Raw genomic sequence first — 9,303 nt, forward strand, 5'->3', positions numbered from 1 at the left:
CCTACCCCTATTTCTCTCTGCATGCCTTTCCAAACCTTTTGAGTAGTGCCTGTAGACACACATTAACATGCTGCATGTCGCCCCATGGAGATCCAGCTTGCCATTTACCCCTTCTATTTAAAGGAAACGCGGTTTGGTATTTTAATCGCTAAACCTGGCATTTACTGATGCATATTTAGCAGAAGTCAGCTCTGTTTGAACAAGGGTTATTTTGGGGCACAAGGTAGTCACTCCTATTGTAAAGTTTCCTGCAGCAAATGCTCTCCAATTGGTTCACGAGCCACACCATAATGCATTCAACCCTGATTGGCGCCCTGGGTTAGCAGCTCTGAGATTTTCAGTTCACTCACCTGTCTGGGTGAAGGCAATATTCCCTCATAAAGCACAATAGAGAAATAAAGACACTTATATATATGAATGTATCCATACTAAAAATGTATTTTTTTTCTACTTTAGGGAATTCAGACATGCGCAACGGTCATAAACAATACAACCCGTGAAGGAAGTTATGACAGGGCTGTTCGCTGATGCAACGTTAAACCAGGAATAAGGTCATAATTTTTCTCCAACAAGTCTGCTCTCGTCATCTCGACTCCTGTAGCTTTGACTCTGCTTCTCTGCAAATGGAATGTACTGTAACAACCTTTTCCCTTTTTTATATTTATCAGATAAACACATATGCTATTAAAAAATCAAAACAAACATGACTGTTATGAGATGGATTTCTTGTTTTGAGTTCACTAGAGAAATACATCAGAGGTTTATGGGGGAGACATTGAACAGATGGAAAGTTGGGCTAGTAGCTGTTTTATAGCTAACACGTTCTACTGGACAGGTAATTCAATTAATAGGAAATATTTCTAAAATATTAACAGATTTTGTGCATCGCATAACTAACAGCAACGTGAGAAAGCCTTATTCCTCTGATTTTTATTTTTTTTCTCCCATTTGAATGTTTCAGGTCATCAAAAAAATCTACATTTGTTTTCAAATGATAATTTATGAAGTTATCAAAAAAAAGTTAATTAAATCTAATTAATTAACTTTTTTACATGAAGTAGACTAAAAGATCTCAAGAAGCAACATATAGTCCCCTAATCTAGAGAAATTTAAGAACAGATAAAGAAGCAAAACAAAACAACTTTAATAAAGGGTTATAAAAGCCGTCTCAAAGGCTTTACAGCTAACGAGGGAGCCAGTATCTGCAAAAACACGGAACAGTAGTGAACCTTCCTAGATGTGGTCAATCTAAAATTAAGATTCAGGAAAGCATCGTTCGTTACCTCATTCAAAATATCCCAACAACAAGAGCCCAAAGCACTTAGCGCCTCACTTTCCTCAGTCAATAAAAATGAAAAAAAATCGGGGTAGAGGTCATCCGTGGGAGAGTGACAAGGTCAAAACCTTTGCAGACCAAAAATAATTAAATAAATAAAAGTGTTCAGATTTACAAAAAAAAAAAACAAAAGAACATCTTCATGATCTTTGAAAGTGGCTCCAAAGAAGGTTTGTGACCTATCATAACTTAGCATTTTGTAAAAAGACCATTAGAAATACCAACAATCAAACATGGTGGAGGCAGTATGGTGGTCTGTGGTTGTTTTGCTTCTCCAGGACCTGCTTGACCACGATTCCAGCTCTCTACCCTGAAAATCCTAAAAAAAAAAATTTTTTTAAAGACCATAAAAGCATGATGGTGATTTTTGTTCTACATTCTGAAGCGTGTGAGCGTAATAGTTTGTTGCACAGTCTATTGTATACTCCATCTGCAATTTATGTCAGTGTGTGACGTGGTGGAAGCTGTTTTTCTCAGTCATGTACAAAAGCCTTGATGGGAAACAGAGGTCAGAGTTCCCGGAACGCTCTGCCCCAAGATGATCTGGATGTTTCTTTGCGCTGAGAACGATTACTTGTGCATTTAGCTGCACATCTGTGGGAATGTTGTCATTTCGCCTGGGGTCACGAGACCCATTCATATTTAATGGCGTACAGACAATCCCATCCTCTCGCTGCTTACACGTCGTTTTATCCACCTGCCAGCAAACTCATCTTTAATTCAACACTTTTCCCACTTTATCTGTCATTAGCCCGACTGAAGCCCACCTGGTTTGCTGCCTTATAGCCTTCTTCGTTCTTTTTTTCTTTTTTCTTTTTTCTCCCTTGAATGTGGGGAAAATCTCCACCGAAGGGATTCTTTTTAACACCTGAGCATTCACTTCAATCGTCTCGGTTCGCGTTATTTTGCAGCGGCCCTGACCCGAATACACCAACAATCCCTCCCCCTGTCCAGCCCTCCCACCCGAGCGCACGCTTTTTATTTCAGGGGCACAGCCGCACATTTTGTTCTTCCATTCAAATGAGCACTTGATTCCAGTGAAAGGAGCCACTTCACTTGTCCTTCGCCCCAGATTTTGGTTCTTAAAAAAAGAAAAAGAAAAAAAAGTTGCTTTGTCAGAGGAGAGAACTTTCCTCTCGGTAATAAATAGCAACGCTTTCATCTCTCCCTGCATAATGGACATATATGCAGGAACCCGCTGTGGTCCTCACATTTAAATTAGGCTCTTCCAGCTTTAACGTTCGACTTGTTATGCTTCCCCCATAAGCAGCCGGGCCTTGAGAGGCTCTCGGTGTGAGGGCTTCACATTTATCCGCCCCGCTCGGAGGGAGATGGCAGCTGCTATTTGCATCGGTGTAAAGCAAGAAGAAGTGTTGGTGGTGGGGGGAGGAAAATGTCCTTGCAGGACAACTTTTGTTTTGATAAATGAGTGTCTGCACCTACTGGTGCTTCTGCATAAGTGATGGGAGGGGGTAGCAGAACAATAAGCATGTCAGAAGTGGAGATTAATGGCAGCTTCTTTCCTTAGATAGGAAAAAAAGAAGAAGAAAAAGCACCGGGACAGCAGCTAAATAACCTCTTTTGTTGTCTGCCTGTCAGAGGAGAGTTTCTAGTAGTTTTGCAACAAATGCTGGAGAATTATCCTCCCAAAGAGCTTTCAGGATAGAGTCGTCTTCTGTTGTGCTGAGGTAACGCTGATGTAAGCGTCCTTGCTGAGACGTCAGTGCTGAAACGTATGCACGGAGAAGGAACACTCGGCAGTGTTTTGTTCCCTTAGCAGACCTTGTCAGAAAGTTTTGGATGTCGTTTTATGTCTTTGTGCCGTGTGTTTACGTGCCGGCGGGCTTAGAGATGTGAAAATCAGATTTCACAGCATCTTTTTTTCTGTCTTAATGATCTCTGGCTACCAAGAATTCAGATGGTCCTAGTGGGGTTAGTCTTACGGACGTCTCAGCCCCGGCTTGACCTATAAATCTAAATTTAAAGTCTATTTTTAGTGGCTTGCTAAAAGAATATTTAAATTTACATTACATATTTGACAAGCTTTATAGGAAATGTCTTTTATTAGAAATATGTTTTTTTTTTCTCAAAATAACAACAAAAAAACCACCAGTGTAAAAACAATTCTGAATCTCAAAACAACTTTTATAAAGTTCATAAATTATATATTCCTTTTCACAAAGAGCTTTACAAACCGTTTCCTAAAAGCCACAAAGTGTGTATTTTTAACATACTGATAACTGCGTTTGACCCTAATTGCTGCTGGTTGTCAGGTTTTTATCCCCATTTCACTGCAGTTAATCTGTGCTTTGTGTCAGCTCTGTTCCAGACGATCATCCACAAAGACCTAACTGCACCTCAGGAATCATAAAATAAAAAAAAATAAAAAAATAGGATTTACTGTGTGAAAAAAGGAAACCAAGGGTTCTCCGAAGCCGGCGCGGGATCGCCTCCCTTTCTGTGAAGATACACGTATGGATCTACATCTGAGTCACCTGGTTCTCTGGGAGCGATAATATGACATGCCTGGCAGCCATCAGCATTTTGTGGGCGTTCGCCGTGTTTATCACCGCGCTCACCCAGGCATGGAGAAAAGATGCGCTGTCGGGAGGAGAAAACAGTGAAGGGGAGGCAAAAGGTCACACCCCGACGTCAGAGGAGGCGGGCGATGTCAGGGGTGAAGGGAGCACTTCAGAGGAGTAGTCTGAAGATTCATTCTGTCATAAACTCAGTAGTTTTCTAAAGATGGGGAAACTTCACACTTTGAAAACTTCGAATTATTTCCATTTTCTTACAACTTCAACTAGATATTTTATGATTTTTTTTTTTTTTTTGAGTAATGAATTCTTCCTCTCCAAGTGGCTCTTCAGCTCATGTTGGTACAGGCTTTAAACTACATTTTGTCTATTTTTTTTTTTTTTTTAAAGGAAAGTTAATGCATCTTTTACCTTCTCTATTGAAACCTGGATTGGTTTTTCACAACAATTTTGTTGCCAACCTTTTTTTTGTGTGTGTTTTGTTTTGTTTTTACCATTACCTCCTAAGCCAAAGCAGAAATATGCCTTATTTTATGGCAACTCAAAATCAAACACATATTACCTGAATACGGGTAATATTGTGATCGACGACAATGTTTACCTTCAAGAGAAAGGTAAACATTAGACAGTTTATGACTAATTAATTTCCAAGATTTTCTGTAAATAGTGTTAAATGGTTTTAGAAAAGCATGATAGAGCTCAGTGACTGGTCCTAAAAGCAACAGAGGCTGCAACCAGGTCAACATAATCATGCCAGCAGTTCAGATTTTCTTCTCTCTTTTTTTTTTTTCAACTCTTACAAAAACGTCTTTTTTTATATTTTTTTTTCTTCATTCTTGCCCTCTCTCACTCTTCACAACTCAATAACTTCATAGTTAACTTGAAGACATTAACTATGAAACCTGTTTCATCACATATATCACTTCTTCCACGAGGGAATGTGATTTGTTTGTACAGCAAACAACGACACTCGTAAGCATTTCCGACACTGGCGAAGTTGAAGACCGATGGCTCCCTCTGCTGTTGACAACTGAGAAGGCATTAATAAAAAATGTAAATGAATTTTTTTTAAAAGCGTCCATCCTGGTATCAGCAACTCGGATGTAGTTCCTCTGAAGAGCATCTGGTTCAGAGCATTAGCCTGGCTAATTGTAGCAGTTGTGTAGTTACGTTATCACACTTTAAAGTCGTCGTGTTTTTCAGCGTATGCATGGTGTGACTGTCAGCTTCACTGTAGAATATGATTATGAGACACCAGCATCAACTGACGCCCGATCTTAAATGATGAACTGGATCTGTATCGAGTAGCAGATTCGGATCAGGAACTTCCGGACTGGAACTAAAAATCACTTTAATCCAAGAATCTGAATAGCACCTGCTTGCAAAACTCTCAGCAACTTGAAGTCATAGTGTGCAGTAACAGATCTGTAGCTCTTTCAGATTTTTGTATGCAAAGGATACTCCTATAAGGACACCTGAAAACTTGCTTACAGAAAATATCGGAAGCAAATAAAGTTGTGAAAAAAAGTCAGCGTTCATCTTCTGATGGATCTTTTTTTTTTTTACCCTGATAACTGAGAACTCCGTTTGCTCGGACCCCCACCCGTAGCATCCCAGGATCGTAGGATCCCACGGTTTGGGAAAAACTGTCCGTTGATGACCACCTCCTCTCCCCTTAAAAATGGACTCCTGTCACAGACGGAACCATAGAAGAAGCAGGGATGTGTCGTGTTAAACTTTCAGTAGGGGCAGAGAAACTGGTAAGAGTCGATGGGAAAACGTTTGTAGAGGGACTAAGCTTGAAAGAGCATTTAAACTGGAGCAGCTGTGAACTCACCACGCAGGTTGAACAGCCAGCTGTGGGTGTGCATCCTGAAGCTGAGGGTTTTATTCCCGGTGAAAGTAGAGTCTCCAGTGGGACGCTCCTCTAACCGGCCACTAGGTGGCATTACACTGAAAGGTCTGCCAATCTATTACATCCTTTACGGGGGAGACGACTCTGGTCCTGTTTAAGACATTAACTATGAACTTTTTACATGCAAATGTACCTGTATACCTGTAACCTATGTTGATGTTAAGCTGCTCTACAAAATCAAGGAAAGCTTTGGGATTTTGTGTGTTTATGTCACTGAATGTAATGCAACAAATATAAAGATTTTGTTCATATGTTTTTTAAATATATATCTGGGAATGATCCTCACATAAAATTTAGTATAGGATTTTTTAAAAAAAAAGATAAGAGGGGGGAAAAGGGTTAAACGTGTGTCTAAAATATGCAAGTTACTGCAGATTCAAGGCCTGAGAGTTCAGCCTAATTACCCAGTCTAATTAGAGGCACACAGCAGGCAGTCTGAAGGATGACCACGGCCAAATCATGAGAGCTAAGTCTTGGATACACAACCCGCTGCTTTGCTAATGAGTGAGGACAACTGAAAACTTTTTTTCATCCTTTTATTTTTCTGTCAAATAGCAGAGGAAGTCGAGTTGAAGCTCACAGCTGGATTTGTTCTTGATCACTGGTTATATCGACCTAAGTAAAAGAAAAACTCTGACTAGCTTGATTAAATTTAGTGAGCTGGCATTGGAACATTGGATGCTTCACGTCATTCTTTTAAAATGAAAGTGAACAGTACCTGTTCTGTTCAACCCTTTCCAGGAGTGGTTCCAAGCCAACCTTTCTGGCATTCACAGTGAGAGTCCATGAATACCAGGACCTCCCCTACTGCCTGGGCAGCACCCACTGAGCGGCACTCTCCAACGCTCAGGCGCCTGGTGCTGTGAATCAAACGCACCCCATCCAGATGAGACGCATACTCAGTTAGAATGGTCTTCAGGCAACCAGGAAGGTGTAAATACAAGGCAGGCAGGCAGGTGTGGTACTGAGCACACTGTGCACGGTGCGCAAGGAGGGTGGACCAAGCCTCGTCATGGAAACAGATGACCACACTCAAAACCTTTGACCATAACTTTAAATGGCCAGTGGAGGCTTTGATCTTCGCTGCTCACATAGAAAATAGAAATTCTGACCTTTTTATAATCAACAAATCTCGTTTGGTTTTTTTGCTGTTGTTGTTTTTGGGTCAGGACAGACCCCAAGGTTGTGTGGGGTAAGAAGCAGAATTTGATTTGGGGTCCCAATTTCAGTTCACACAACATATGAAATAAAAATCAGTCAATAAATAATGAAGATATTTCTCTTATTTACTCATTCGATTTGGTAAGTTGTGTCTACTGAGTCAACACTTCAACGCTGAGTCAGTGAGTAGGTATGGACTGGTCAACTTCAATGAATGTACTGATTAATTGGCAGTTACCTGATCCATGAAATGCGGCCTCAATACAGACAATCATAAGGGGACTGAGCAGATGATATTTGAATGTCAGTGTAAACAAATGGTGAATGGTCTGACTCTGTCTTTGTGTTGAGAGGTATGGCAGCTGTGAGGGCTCATTTTGGCAGCGTAAGAACATGTTGCATCTCTGGATATCAGGGACTTTCTGTTGGCTCCAGCGTGTGAATGAGCGAGGTGAGGCGAGCGCTCCTCCCATTGCGCCTCTGAATCGAGAATCACGATTACAGAATGAGAGGACACCTGGAGACACGACGAGAAAGAAGTCAGAGAGACGGTTTTAGAGAGGAAGACGAAGGTGTTTACAATGACGTTGGACACGAAAGGAGGATCCTGGTTCTCATGGGAGTGTTAAAAGTCTCAGGATTTGAAAGGCAATGACTCCCCCTTGAGTTTCCTCACCTGTAGCTGCATTTAACTTCCCCCCCATGTTTCTCTGTGCAGCCAAAAAAACACAGAAAGGAGCTAAGTTTCCACTGGCCTCATATTCTCAGACTTCCCAGCCATGGATTGTGGACAAAACATAAAAAGAGATTATTTTTATTGAAACCATTTTCTCAGACAGATGTGACACAAAAAGACGATGGCGTCTTATCAAGCTATCCAATGTTTTCTGGTTTTGGACCCACCCAATGGCCAATCTTTACTCTTTAAAATCTGTCCAGCTATTTAGAATGCCAGATGACGAATGAAAATCTTCTGTTTACATTTCCAGAAAAAAGAGATTCATATATGTTTTTAGAATCTCATTATCCTTAAAACATGTATTTTAATTCTCCTTCATAATTTTCTTTTAAGTCGTCAGATATCATGTCAGTTCGGTTCATTGTTTAATTGTGAATGGTTTATGAAGTTTTATCATTTTCTGTGAAATGATGTGATCAGAGCTGGGCCAAGGTTGTTCTATGTTATCCACGCTTGATCGCTTTAGCATTGTGATAATAACTCATTATAGTTAACTAATGAGGAGGCTGAACCCAACAATTCGGTAAAAAGGTCTTAAATGTAAAAACTATAGACAAGAAAGCAAAATGACCTCGAAAAATTTGACAAGTCAAACAAACAACCGTACAAGCCAAAGATGGAAAAAGTCATCTTGTTGTTTTTGATCATTTTTATTTCTTTGTCTTTGTCATTGCTTGCTTGTTTATTTAACAAAATGTAATGTTGCTACTTAAATTTGGCTCTAACTTTAATGTAGAAACGCAGTCATGAGAAGAAGCTGCGCAGGGGTTCCGCCCTCTACTGGTCAACGACAGCATTGCCGCTCATGTTTTAAGTCCGTGTAATTAAAGGGAGGAAATGTTGGATTTCAAAACCACTTAATGGCAAAGTTGTTGTTTCGTCTGGTGTTTTCACGCCAATCCTGAACTCTTTACACAATCACTGTAGTCTGAAGTGACTTCAGAGGGAATAAAAGAACATGACACCTCCTGTTGTGTTGTTATTATAATCGCACAATGCACCACATTTGATGAAATAGTAGAAAATGTTTCGCTTTTTAACCATTAAATTTACTATGACGTTCGTAAATTCGAGCTAACCCTTTTTTACTCCATGTAAACAATGTCAATTTCACAACAGTCCGACAGGTTTAGGTTTTCTTCCAGCAATTTATTTGAAGTCGGTAAAAAATATCTGAATAATTCTTTTCAGTATCATAACAGTAATAGATTCGCGCGTTATTTAATTGACATCATCTTTATTTGGATTAAAAAGGTATATTACAAAAAAAGGGGGAAAAAAAGCAATAACAATTTCAATAGAAGCATCCTGTCACTCATTCCGCTGAATATATCTATAATGATATATGTATCTGTTAGTTTTCTATATCAGATCACAGATCAAAGGTTTTGGTTGCATGACTGAGCAGAACGCTCTCCTCCTGACTTCTGTGCGGACATTCAGGGTTCAGGGCTTCGGAAGCCCTTTTTGTCACCGTTTCCTAACCTCCATGTGACAGCGGAAGACTGCGCTGAAATTATAATCACATGTTGCAGATGGTGTTGGACAAACGAACAAACACGCACGGACGGCGTCGGGTATCATACCTCTTCCTTCTTCTTTTTGCGGGCGCAGC

Source organism: Poecilia reticulata, linkage group LG11 (assembly GCF_000633615.1).
Source record: "Poecilia reticulata strain Guanapo linkage group LG11, Guppy_female_1.0+MT, whole genome shotgun sequence".
NCBI lineage: Eukaryota > Metazoa > Chordata > Actinopteri > Cyprinodontiformes > Poeciliidae > Poecilia > Poecilia reticulata.